Source organism: Macadamia integrifolia, unplaced genomic scaffold (assembly GCF_013358625.1).
Source record: "Macadamia integrifolia cultivar HAES 741 unplaced genomic scaffold, SCU_Mint_v3 scaffold1481, whole genome shotgun sequence".
NCBI lineage: Eukaryota > Viridiplantae > Streptophyta > Magnoliopsida > Proteales > Proteaceae > Macadamia > Macadamia integrifolia.
The window spans coordinates 69,083-82,874 of record NW_024868222.1 but is presented as its reverse complement, the minus strand read 5'-3'; the positions used below and the strand labels follow the sequence as shown (position 1 = coordinate 82,874).

The following is a 13,792-nucleotide window of genomic DNA, read 5'->3' as shown; positions in this document are numbered from 1 at the left end:
CTATGCTTGAGTATCAGCAACGCTTCGAGGATCTATTCCATTTTGCTCCTGAGCATCTTAGAGGTGATAGAACTAAAGTGAAGAAGTTTGAGAAAGGGTTGAGGTCAGGTATTGGGTCAACCATTGTGGGGTTAAAACTGTAAACCTATGCTGAGGTGGTCCAAGTGGCTAAATCTATTAAAGATCAGCATAGAGATAACTTCATGGCCCAACAAGGGACGGGAAAGAGGCCAATGGGATCTACTGATTCTAGGGGAGGTAACAAACTTTCCGAGTGTCCTATGTCAACCCAACTTCAGTGCAATTTAGGAAGCCTAATACTAGTCAGACTTCCCAGTCCTCCCGATCTAGTGTTGTATCTCAGTCTTCAGATCAAGCCTGAGGTGCTTTCATTGTGATCAGCCAGGCCATATGGCAAGGACATGCCCCCACCGAAGGCCAGGTGATGCACCCTACACTATGCCACCTAGGCCCTAGCAGACATATTTAGACCCTAGACCAGTACAGCCCCTACAGGGCCATAGACCACAAGGCAGAGTGTTTGCTATGACTACAGAAGATGCTGAGGCTGCACCCGGTGTAGTGACAGGTACATTATTGATATCATTATTGCTTGCACATGTGTTATTTGATTCAGGAGCCTCGCATTCATTCGTGTCACCGGCATTTACGAAGAAGATGAGCATTCCACCCAAGGGGCTAACTTAATGTTTGGCTCTGAGCACCCCTATAGGAAGTGTAATGGGTTTGAACTATGTTTATGAGCCTTGTCTAGTGACCATAGGTGAACATAAGTTGAATGCTCACTTGATCGAGTTGGATATGACCAACTTTGACGTGATTTTAGGAATGGACTGATTGTCCACATACAAAGCCAGTGTGCTATATGGAGAAAAAACTATCATTTCAGACCTCATGATGATGATGAGTTTGTGTTCCAAGGGGATAAGCCTAAGAAGCCCAAGAAAGTTATCATATCCACACTCCAGATGAAAAAGCTACTGAACAAGGGATGTCAAGGCTACTTAGCATCTGTGATGGATACTGAGGTAGAGATTAGCCATTAACCAAGCTAGATGTGGTGAGGAAATTTCTTGATGTATTCTTAGATGACTTGACAGGTTTGCCACTAGACCGAGAGACAGATTTTGCTATAGACCTTCTCCCTGGCTCGGCACTAGTGTTAAAGGCCCCTTACCGCATGGCCCCCACAGAGTTGAAGGAATTACAAGTGCAACTACAAGACCTTCTGAAGAAGGGATTCATTAGACCTAGTGTGTCTCTATGGGGAGCACCGGTATTGTTCATCAAGAAGAAAGATGGAAGTATGAGATTGTGCATTGATTATCGAGAGCTTAATAAGCTAACCATCAAGAACCAGTATCCTTTGCCAAGGATAGATAATTTATTTGATCAGTTGCAGGGTGCCAAGGTGTTCTCTAAGATCGACCTTAGATCGTGTTACCACCAGCTTAGGATCAAGGATAGTGATGTCATTAAGACAGCCTCAGATCAAGGTATGGACATTATAAATTCTTAGTAATTTCATTTGGGTTAACCAATGCACTAGCTGCATTTATAGATTTGATGAACTGGGTATTCCAGGATGTCCTAGATAAGTTTGTGATAGTATTCATTGATGACATTTAGTATGCCAAATTCAACAAGTGCGAGTTTTGGCTATCATAGGTGGCATTCCTAGGCCTCATTGTTTCAGACAAGGGTATAGAGGTTGACCCAAGCAAGGTGAGGGCAGTTCTAGAATGGGAGACTCCCAAGAGTGTAGCAGACATACTTAGTTTTCTGGGATTGGCCAGATACTACTGGAGGTTTATCCAGAAATTCTCTCACATTGCTACTCCGATGACCTGATTCACACAAAAGGGTGTAAAATTTAAGTGGTCTAATGCTTGTGAGAAGAGCTTCAAGGAGCTAAGGCAAAGGTTGGTATCAGCTCCAGTTTTGACTATTCTGACCGGTACAGGTAGTATGGTTGTGCATAGTGATGCCTCCAAGCTAAGATTGGGATTTGTATTGATGTAGCATAGGAAAGTCATTGCTTATGCATCCTGTCGGTTGAAGGATTACGAGAAGAACTACCCCACCCATGATTTAGAGTTGGCAGCTCTGGTTTTTGCACTAAAAATCTGGAGACACTACCTATAGGTGAGAAGAGTGAGATCTTTAGTGACCATAAGAGCCTCAAGTACTTCTTCACCCAAAAAGAGCTCAACATGAGACAGAGGTATTGGTTAGAGCTGATGAAGGATTATGATTGTACTATCCACTATCACCTAGGAAAGGCCAATGTGGTAGCTGATGCAGTTAATCAAAAATCCCAATCACTGACTCTTGCATCACTGACCTCCAATGAGTATAGAGGAGGCCAGGAAACTAGACTTGGAACTCTTAGTAGAGGGTGTCACTTTGTCACTATAGGCATTAGTGGTACAACCTAGTCCGGTGGATAGGATCACTGCAACTCAAGTTACTGATGTAGAGTTGCAGAAGCTGACAGCAGAATGTCAGGAAGGAACCCAAAAGGACCCGGATTTCTCTGTAATTGAAAGCAGAATTCTCAAGTTCAAAGGGAGGTGGTGTGTGCCCAGTGATGGTGATTTGAGAGACATAGTTTTAAGAGAGGCACATAGCTCTGAATACTCTATTCACCCCAGCAGCACTAAAATGTACAAGGACATCAAAGGCTCCTACTGGTGGAAAGTAATGAAGAATGATGTGGCCACACATGTGTCTAAATGCCTCACATGCCAGCAAGTCAAGGCTCAGAGACAGAGGCCCCATGGGTTATTACAGTCCCTATCTATTCCGGAGTGAAAATGGGAGAATATTACTATGGACTTCGTCACAGGCCTACCCCGTACACAGAAGGGTATGGATGCACTTTATCCCAATCAAGATCACATTTTCTATGGACAAGTTGGCCAAGTTGTATGTCGATAACATCATCAGGTTACATGGTGTGTCAGTTAGTATCAGCTCTGATCGAGATCCCAGGTTCACTTCCAAGTTCTGGACATGTGTGCAGAAGGCTATGGACAAACAGTTGGATTTCAACAATACCTTTCACCCTCAGATTGATAGTCAGTCGGAAAGGACTATTCAAATATTGGAGGACCTACTCCGAGCATGTGCCTTGGATATGAGTTATAGTTGGGATAAGCACATTTCCCTTATCAAGTTCTCCTACAACAATAGTTATTAGGCCACCAATCTGGATTTCCCCATTCGAGGCACAATATAGCAGGAAGAGCCAAACTCCACTCTATTAGGATGAGGTTGGTGAGTGGCATATTTTGGGTCTAGACTTGATACAGGCTACTAGTGAGAAGGTGAATGTGATTAGAGAAAGGGTCAAGACAGCTCAGTCTAGGTAGAAAAGCTACGTGGATGTTTGGAGGAAACATTTGGAGTTTGTCGTTGGAGACAAGGTGTTCTTGCGGATCTCCCTAGTTAAAGGGGTGATGCAATTCGACAAGAAGCGAAAGCTTAGTCTAAGGTTTATAAGACCGTATGAGGTACTGAAGATGATCAAACTGGTAGCTTACCGGGTAGCTTTACTGCCAGAGTTGGAAGGTACACATGATGTCTTCCATGTATCTATGTTGAGGAAGTACATTCCTGACCCGACTCATGTCTTGACTTACATACCCCATGAGTTGGACGAGGATTTTGCCTATATGGAGTTTTCAGAGAAGATTGTTGACCGAAAAGAGCATGCTCTCCGCAACCGCACCGTTTTCTTTGTCAAGGTGAAAAGGATGAACCACCCCGAACAGGAAGCATCCTGGGAGCGAGAAGATGCGATATTGAAGCAGTATTCTGGATTGTTTGATTTGCCAGGTATGTTCAATTTCAAGGATGGAATTCTTGTAAGGTGGGGGGAATGTTACACCCATACCCTAATCTGGTCTAATTTAAACTGTTGTGACACGCCTCGGATCGAAGATCTAAAGTACGATTGGGTTTTGGCTCCTGGTTGTGCATTTCCAAAGGGGTAGAGATGACCCCACATGTTCATGCATTACATGCCTATCTAACTGGAGGGAATTTACACCTTTCGATTCCAGACGGTAAGTGACCTGACTCCCCACACTTGAATTTTGGCACGCATCAAAATTGCTAAAAGGCCTTGAGCATGTCTGAGGGTAACCCCTCGTGCAAGACCAACCATGGGACAGCAAGCTATCTTGACCACTGGAAATATGCCACCGGAAGCAGCCTGGGCTTGGATTCGGTGCCTATTTTTGGTGGGTTGACAGGCTGCTGTCAGGGTTTTGATGCCAGTGGTTCCCACCACTCACATTGTAAATAGCTCCAGATGATCCTAAATCATCCTCCACACCTTCTTCATGATGTGAACACTTTACGGACCTAAATGGTCAGATCTTCGTGCCCCAAAATTCATTTTAACCTGATTGGTCCAAAAGTGGTCCAACCCAAATAGACCTTAAGGTCCACTTAAGTTATAATTTGGGAAATGAGGATTCATTTCCTTATTTCCCTTGTTCTCAATGTAGTAGAGGAGAGAAAGAGAAGAGGAAGGAAGAAGAAGGTTGGAGGCTTACCTTGGTGTCGGTTGCAGCTAAGTTGTCGGAATCATTGTCGGAGGTAAGTACACTCACTTCCACCACTCTCTCTCTTCATTTTGACTAAAATGAAGCTAGGTATGGATGGAATATTAGTGTACAAACCATGTTAATGTCGTAGAATGTGTGTTGTATCCTCTTGGTGTTGTTGTCGAGCTCAAACCAAGCCCGACGAGCTCCGACAACACGTTTTGCCAAAAGACCAACTAGGGTTTCGATCATTCGATTGATGTATCTCCCAAATGGCTTAGTGGAATTGGGATTTTCTTGGCTTTGAATGACGCTTAGAACATTCCCTACAAACTCCATGGAACAAATTCTGATGATCGGGCTTGAGCCGAAAAGCCCCAATTTGAGTTGGATCTTTCTGTATTACCATCGAAAATATAGCACAGGAAATAGTGTGGCTATTTCTGGTGGATTGTTTCCGATGGACATATGAGCCTTATGTGCTCTCTGTCTTCTCCACCAAAAACGGGACTGATATTTCTGGTGGAAATGTCTTGTTTTCAGTGGGTGTTTTCGTTGATAATACTATCACTTGGGGATAGTGTCTGTACCCTTTGGGGGGACCTATGTGGGTCCCTCCCGATGTTACCGACATGTACTAATGTAAGATTATCTTTGTGTCTAGGATAGTGATGCACACGTGCCCCGAAGCCAGAATTGATTTGATCGATCGTGGCTATACTTGAACCCGAACACACCCGATCGTAAACTAGGTGAGGGATGGACTGTGTTTATATTTGGAATGTTTATTTTTATTAAATTTCTCACATGCTTAGAATTATATGTTTAACTGTAATTTCTCAAATACGATGATGATATGTTACATTTATCATTTTACGATCATGATATGAACTGTATGAAGATGTATAACGAGATCCAGTGTGTCTGAGGTGGTACCGGTACCGTGATCGCCGTGTGTTTGGTTGTGTGTATGAGACGGAATCCAACGTGGCCGAGGTGGTACCGATACTATGATTTCTATATGTATGTTACATTTATGCATTGATTATGTGCATTAGAGTTAGTTATAGTCGCGGGTTACACTTTGTGGCCAAGTTCTCGCTGTTATCATGTACCCCTGGACTGCATTCAAAAATGGATGCACTTCATGGTCGATTATTGGTACCGGTGTTACGTAGTCCATACTCAACTGTGATATGTATGCTAGATTAGGTAAACGATCTTGGGTTTCACTTTGTGGCCAAGGTCTCATTAGTATCGTGTACCCGAGACTGTATTTGGACATGGATTAAACTTTGTGGCCGAGGTCTTGCCAGTATCGTGTAATTCATACTAACTATATCACTATAAAAGCATGTAGCATATATGTGGTTATGTATCACTCCCTATGCTATGAACCGTGGTCAACAGGGTTTGAGGTGTTGGATAACCCATTGTGGTATGTTCGATGTGCCTTTTCAGAATGTTACACCCGCGGTACGATGAGATTGTTACCAGAGGTAAGAACCTGTCCAGCATGGCTGATGATGTACTGGTGCTATGACTGCTAGGAGGGGGCTATCAGGGGTTTACTGGGTGACCCATGGATGTATACGGGACCGATAGGCTTCTATTCACAGCTAGGGTTTGTATCCTTGCATAGTCGATGGCGGTTTTGAGATGAAGGATACAGCCTAATGCGCCGTAGTAGCATTTGCCAGACTTAGTTTGTATTGTTAGGTGGATAATAAATAAATGAACTGCATCACGAGCATCATGGACTATATGTTTAATTTCCATAATCATACATCATAAATTATTACTGCTACTATCTTGCTTGGATGTGTTTGACCCCACCCCTCACTGAGCGAGTTAGAAAGCTCACCCCTTTATACACCCCTTTTTAGATGATGATGTAGGTACCGTGGTGCCAATGGCGGGTGACCCAGTATCTTCTGGGTCGGAGTATGGTGTGAGTGACTGGTGGGTGCTTGAAGCGGAGGAGCATGATCAGGATTATGCTTGCGACCACTGTGCTTACGCTACACTGTGAGATTGTACATCATTCTTTGATACTTTTGGGTATAACTGTGGATTGTATATTTTTTTTATGATTATATTATATGTTATGGATGAATGTAACAGAATAACTCGGTTATTGCTATTATATTATCATTAGACGATTTCTCATTTTATTTATAATTCCGCTACTCTACTATGATTCCACTACTTATGTTGGTTTGTATTGTGAGATTGTGAAAATGTTAATGTACTGCTAAGTTTGTAAGACAGGTGCATATCTTACTCACACCGCCGGTATTCCTAATGGTAAGTTAGGTCTACTGGAAGTGGGGTGTGACATCAAGTGACTCCAGGGAGGTAGAAGATTGAATTACATTTGAAAATGCAAACTAGGTTGGCTTTTCTCCAGTATTTCGCATTTGAGTGAAAGTTCTCAAAGCTTCTGCGAATCTCCCATTCTGGGAAAGTCTAAAAATCAAAGCAGTCCAAGAAACCAGGTTTCTGTAAGGCATTGCGTCGAACACATTCCATGCAAAGTCCAATTCATAAGATGATTTGAGACAAAGATGCATAACTAGTAACCACTGCAAATTAGGTGAGTGTGGAGCTGCTTACCTTTGGTCAGTTGCTTGGTTCGTGCGCAGGTTTGAATAACATGTGCCAAGGAGATAGAGTCTTTGATCATGTGATACCGTTGGTTTCGAAAGTTATCGTCAAGGAGAAGAGAAGGAAGAGAGAACAGATCTACTATGATATGAGAAGGAGAGAATGAGTCCATAGGTGATCAGCAGGCAAAAGGGAAGGAGGAAATGAGGAACGAGATGAGAAGGAGAGAAGGAGGAGTGATTAGCGCGGAAGAGAGAAGGAGATTAGGAATCGAGTCTCAGACTCTCAACCCTCGATGGATTTTTTGGGTTATTTTATTGACAAATTTTAAGGTAAATTTTCCATCCAATTTTCTGGTAGGGGATGAAGACTAGATTAGGTATCGATCACAGATCTTGTAGAATCGTCAAGATAGTAATCTTATTATGAAAGAATGACAACGAGACTGAGATGTGTAGAGAACAGTAATTTCTATGCTAAACCGTTCCATGTAATCCAACCTTCATTTGTACAAAAGTTAGTAGACAAACAGAAATAATTAACACTAAGTAAGTGGTGGTGGTGGGAATGTCAATAACAGAAACCATCAAATGACATATATAGTTTAGGTATCTAATCAAGATGACACGTGAGAGATAATCTACAGTAACCAAGAAGTAAGCAGTATTGGGGACAGACAAAGGGGTAAAGTGGGAGAAAGAGATACAGAACCTTAAGCACAGCTGACATAGCTCACGAAAGATCGAATCGGAGTTGGAGTCGTTCAAGCTCTGAAGCAAGAATCAAATCTGGTTCGAACCTGTCGAAGAGAAAGGAAGCATGATGGGAGAGAATGATTGATTGCTAGGGTTTCTAGTGAGAAATGAAGAGATATACTAGATTTGTAAGTTCCTTCAGGACTCAGGAGTAGAGAAATTTTTAAGGAGTAAAACCAGACCCAACCCGGCCCAACCCCTGCCCTGACAGGGTCAATTAGGGCCGGTTAGGGTTGGTATGAACCCGGCAGAGTTGGGTTGGAATTGGATTGAATTTTGAGGACCTAGGGTTAGGTTAGGGTTTTAAGAAACCTGGCCCAACCTAACCATGTTTCATCCCTAGTTCAGCTTTGGCCAAGGTAAGAAAAGGGTTGGAGAGGGGAAATAGGTAGTTTCTGGTTTAGGGTGGCTGGAGAAGAAAGAAAGAAGAGAACAAGGAGAACAAGGAGATAGGATTAGGTCAAGGGTTTGGATCCTAATCTAACAGTCTAGATTAAAATAAAATCTAATAATTCAAAGGAAATCAATGAACCTAACTAAACCCATAATTGACCCAAAATTATAACAAACCAAAAAAACTTAATTAAACTTACTAAATCAGATTAAATCAATTTGAAATTAATTAAATATAATTGAACCTAAGTAAACCTTAGTTAATTTAATTGAACATGAACACAATTAAACTTTAGTTAATCTAATTGGACCAAATATATGTAATTAATTGAATTAAATCAAATTACACCTAAATGAGACAATTAAATTAAAACCAAACCAATATAATTAAATCTACATTAACCAAACATTAAAAAATTAGAATCCAATCTATTAAATGAGTTAAATAGTTCAAAATTTCTAGTAGGAGAAGAAAGTTACCTCAAACCTGGCTTTAATCAAGAAACAAGGGAAATAATCTTTGTGCTTCAAGCCCCAAATCGAACCAAACCAAACTACATCGCCCAGCTCAAGGAATAATTAATGTTTTAAACTTTTAAACTTGGAGAATATTTGATTTTAAAGGGAAGAGGTTAGCCAAAAACAGGCCATTCTCTCTCCCAATTTTCTAATTTTTCTCCTCCTTTTCAGAAGAGGGGAAGGGCTATATGATTTAAGACAATCCTCTATTGTTTCCAATGTGGGATTAAAAAATTAGAGAGAATTTTCCAAAAATGCTTTCTTTTGGACAAAGAATGTTGGGTGCCATATGGCACTCCCTGGTTGCCTGAAATAGAATCTAAGACCGAACTTTGGAGTCATATCTTTCAAACCATTAGTCATAATTCGACGTGTAATATGTCTTTGGAAAGCTTGTGCCAAGCACTATCCAATAATATGAGACATGAATGCGGTATCGACTGGAAACCTTTGTGAAAATACGTGTAAAGTAGAGATCCAAATTATGTAGTAAAAGGGGAAATTGGTCGTCGATTCGCATCATTCTCGCAACAAAGTGTGGTATCCGACTTGAGGGACAAGTGACACTAATCTAAAATGTCAAAATCCACTTTTGAAAATATTTTCTCTTGGAAGTTTATAGGGAAAAATGGTCATTTTCAACCCTAACCTCAAAAATTCTCCAAGTCTAAAATGTCCAACATGTAATTCTTTTTGTGTCATCATCGCCGAGGGGTGATAAAATTAGGTGAAACTTTCAAGTATTTTCTGCTTATTGAGGTTGATTATCTTCAATTCTTATTCTATTCCTTCTAGATTTTGATACCTTCTATCTAACAAGTACTTATGTCTAACAAGTACTTCTATCGGGGTTTTGGCCTATTACACCTGTGCCCTGACCCGGTCTAATTTGAACTGTTGTGATAGGTCTTGAACTGGAGATCAAGAGTACAGTTGAGTTTTGGCTCACTGCCACCTATTGCCAAAGGGAAAGAGATGACCCCATATGTTCGTGCATTGCATGCCAGTTCAACTGGAGGGGATTCATACCTTCCGATCTCAGACGGTAAGTGACCCAACTCCCCACACATAAATCCCGACACGTACCAACATTGTCAGAAGACTATGAGCATAGCTGAGGGAAACTACCCATGCGAGGCCAGTTGGTAGATAGCAAGCAGTCAAGGTGGTCTATTGTCTTGAGCATTGGAACTATGCCACCAGAAATAGCTTGGGCCTGAATCCGATGACTATTTTCGGTGACCAAACAGGTTGTTGTTAGGGTTTCGATGCCCATGGGTCTTGCCACCTGCATCGTGGACAGCCCTGGATGGTCCCAAATCATCCTCCACACCTTCCTCATGACATGAGCACTTTACAGACCTAAGTAGTCAGGTCCTCGTGCTTCAAAAATTGGATTAACCCGATCGGACTGAATAGGGGTCAGCCTAACAGGCCTTAAGGCCAATTTGCCTTATAAGTGGGAAATGAGGAATTTATTTCCTCATTTCTCATTTGACCAAATGTAAGAGAGGAGAGGAAGGGAGAAGAAAAAGAAGGAGAAGAGGAAGAAGAGGGGGAAAGGGCTTACCTTGGTGTCGGTTGTTGCTGGTTGTCGGAATATCTATCGAAGATAAGTATAATTCTTCTCTCTTCATTTCGACCTAGGTTAAGCTAGGTTTGGATGGAATCTTAGTACACAAACCATGTTGAGCTCGGGGAATGCATGTTCCACCTCCCTAGTGCCATTGTCGAGCTCAAATCGAGTCTAGTGAGCTCCGACAACAAGAATTATCAAATGACCACCTAGGGTTTCGATCATTCGATCGACGTATCTCCCAAATGGCTCAATGTAATAGAGATTTTATTAGCTTAGAATGATGCTAGGAACATCCGCTACAAACTCCACGGAACAAATCCCGACGATCGGGCTCGAGTCAAAAAACCCTAAATCTTGTGGACAGTTGTTGTACTGCCACCAGAAACAAGCCACAAAAAGCACTGGGGATGTTTTCGGTGATTGCCCAAGCCTTAAAAGCCCTCTGCCAATTCCACCGAAAATAAGACTGATATTTTCGAGGATATCCCCTATTTTCGGTGGGTGTTTTCGATGACATTACTGTTACTAATGGACTTTTTCTGTACCCTTTGGGGGTGACCCATGTGGGCCCCTCCTGGTGTTTTCGACACGTATTGATGTATGGTTGCCTTTGTGTCTAAGACAATGATGCACACGTGCCCCAAAGTCAAAATTGAGTTGATCAACCGGTGGCCGTACTTAAACCCTAACACACACGAGCATAAACAAAGTGAGGGATGGATTGCTTTTATTTTTGGAATGTTCATTATTTAGAATTGCTCACATGTGTAGAATTACATATTAATTATATTTTTCACATGTTGATGATGTTCTATCACATGTTACATTTTATGATTATGATATAAATTGTTATGAAGATGTATGGCGAGGTTCGGTGTGGCTGAGGTGGTACTGGTACCATGATCGCAGTGTGTTTATTGTATGTATGCGACAGAATCTAGTGTGGCCGAGGTGGTACTGGTACCATGATTGTCGTATGCCTATTGCATTCATACATTACTTATGTGTATTAGAGTTAGTTGTAGTCGTGTATTACACCTTGTGGCCGATGTGTTACCGGTATCGTGTGCTCTGAGACTGCATTTGGAAATGGATACATTTCATAGCCGATGATTGGTACCGGTGTTGCATAGTCCATACTCAACTGTTATATGCATGCTATATTAGGTAAATGGTCATAGGTTACACTTTGTGGCCGATATGTTATCGGTATTGTGTACCTGGGACTGTACTTGGAGATGGATTATACTTTGTGGCCGATGTGTTACCGGAATCGTGTAATTCATACTAACTGCATCATTATAAAGGCATTTAGGATATTTATGTTTAGGTATCACTCCCTATGTTATGAACCCTTGCCAATAGGGGTTAAGGTATTGGATAACCCATTGTAGTATATTCAATATGCCGTTCCGGAATGCCACACTTGCGGTACGATGTGATTGTTGCCAGAGGCGGGAACTTGCCAGGTGTGGCTGATGATTGGTACCGGTGCTATGACAGCTAGGAGGGGGTTATCAGAGGTTTGTTGGGTGACCCATGAACGCATATGGGAACCAACAGGCTTCTATTCATGGCTAGGGTTTGTATCCCTGCATAGTCGACGATGGTTTCAAGATGAGGGATATAGCCTAATGCGTTGTAGTAGCATTTATCAGACTTTGTTGTATTGTTAGGTGGATAATAAAATAAATGAATTGCATCATGAGCATCATGGACTATGTGTTTAATTTCTATAATCATGCATCATATTTACTTGTGCAAATACTATGCTTGGATGTGTATGAACCCACCCCTCATTGAGTGAGTTGGAAAGCTCACTCCACGTATACACCTCTTTTTAGATGATGATGCAGGTACTGTGGTACTGATGGCATGTGACCCAGTATCCTCTGGGTCTGAGTACAGTGTAAGTGACTGATGGATACCAGAAGTGGAGGAGCCCGATCAGGACTGTGCCTATGATCATTGTGCTTACGCCACCCCATGAGTTGTGCAACATATTTTTTATCATTTTGATATAGACTGTGGATGGTATATTTTGAGATTTATGTTTATAAGTCTTGGATAATTATAACAGAATAACTCGGTTATGGATATTATATTATCATTAGATATTTTCCCATTTTATTGATGATTCCGCTATTATACTCTAATTTTGCTGCTTTTAGTTGGTTTGTGATGTGAGATGCTGAAATGTTAGGGTACTACAGTCAGAGATCCTGGTAGGTTGTAAGACAGGTACATGTCTTACTCACACCACCGGTATTTCTAATGGTAAGTTGGGTCTACTGGAAGTGGGGTGTGACATGGCCGTTATCCTGTAGGACCACAGGATGCTCAACAACTGATTTGACCAATTCTCCTTTGCTTGGTCCAGCCTTTTCTTGATCCCCTCAAGTAGGATCTGGTTTGTCTTTTCTTCTTGCCCATTCGTCTGTGGGTGTCCCACTGAGGTGTTATGAAATCTGACTCCATACCCTTCATAGAAATGTCTAAATCTTCGATTATTGAACTATTTTTCGTTGTCGATAAGCAGAATTTTTGGGACTCTGAAATGGTAGATGACGTCGTCTCTTACGAATTCTCCATAGCTCGCTCAGTTATTCTCGCCAGGGGGCTTGCCTCTACCCACTTGGTGAAGTAATTGATTGCCACAATCAGGAATTTTACTTCTCTACCGCTTTTAAATTTCCCAACGATGTCAACTCCTCACATGGAGAATGGGATGGGGCAAATAATCGAGCTCAGCTCGGTTGCCGGGATGTGAGGCACAGTGGCATGTATCTGGCACTTGAAGCATTACCGCCCATATTGCATTGCTTTTTGCTGCATCTTGAGCCAATAGAACCCTTAGCGCAACACGTTATATGCCAATGATCGACCTCCTGTGTGACTGCCATAGATCCCTTCGTGACCTCTTTAAGGGCGTCAGCCACTTGCCTTGGCCCCAAACATTTTAGCAAAGGTCCTGATAGTGATCTCTTGTTGAGTAGTCCACCCTGCATTATATAGTTCACAGCCCTTCGCTTCACCATTCTAGACTCGGCTCGGTCCTCTAGTAAATGATCGTCCCTCAGGTAGCTGATTGGGCTCCATCCAGCCTATCTCAGCAGTGGATGTTTCATTACAGGAAACTTCATTCCTTTGATAGGCAGGATGACTAAGTGTTTTGAGATACTCTGTCATTCTTAGCTCGGCTCTTTCAACCACTGCCAGCCTGGAGAGCTAATCGGTCGATGAGTTATCCTCTCTAGGCACCTGGACCATGATGAATGTTGTAAAGTTCTCAGCAAGTGATATCACTTCTTGGAGATATTTGCACATTCTTTCCTCTTTTGCTTCGTACTGCCCATTGACTT

At 42.0% G+C, this 13,792-nt stretch overlaps 1 pseudogene; it reads left to right on the top strand.

Moving 5' to 3' along the window:
• The window catches only part of LOC122063861, a 35,578-nt pseudogene extending 22,501 nt beyond the window's left edge, over nucleotides 1-13,077 (top strand).
• Nucleotides 13,078-13,792: the final 715 nt, after the last annotated feature.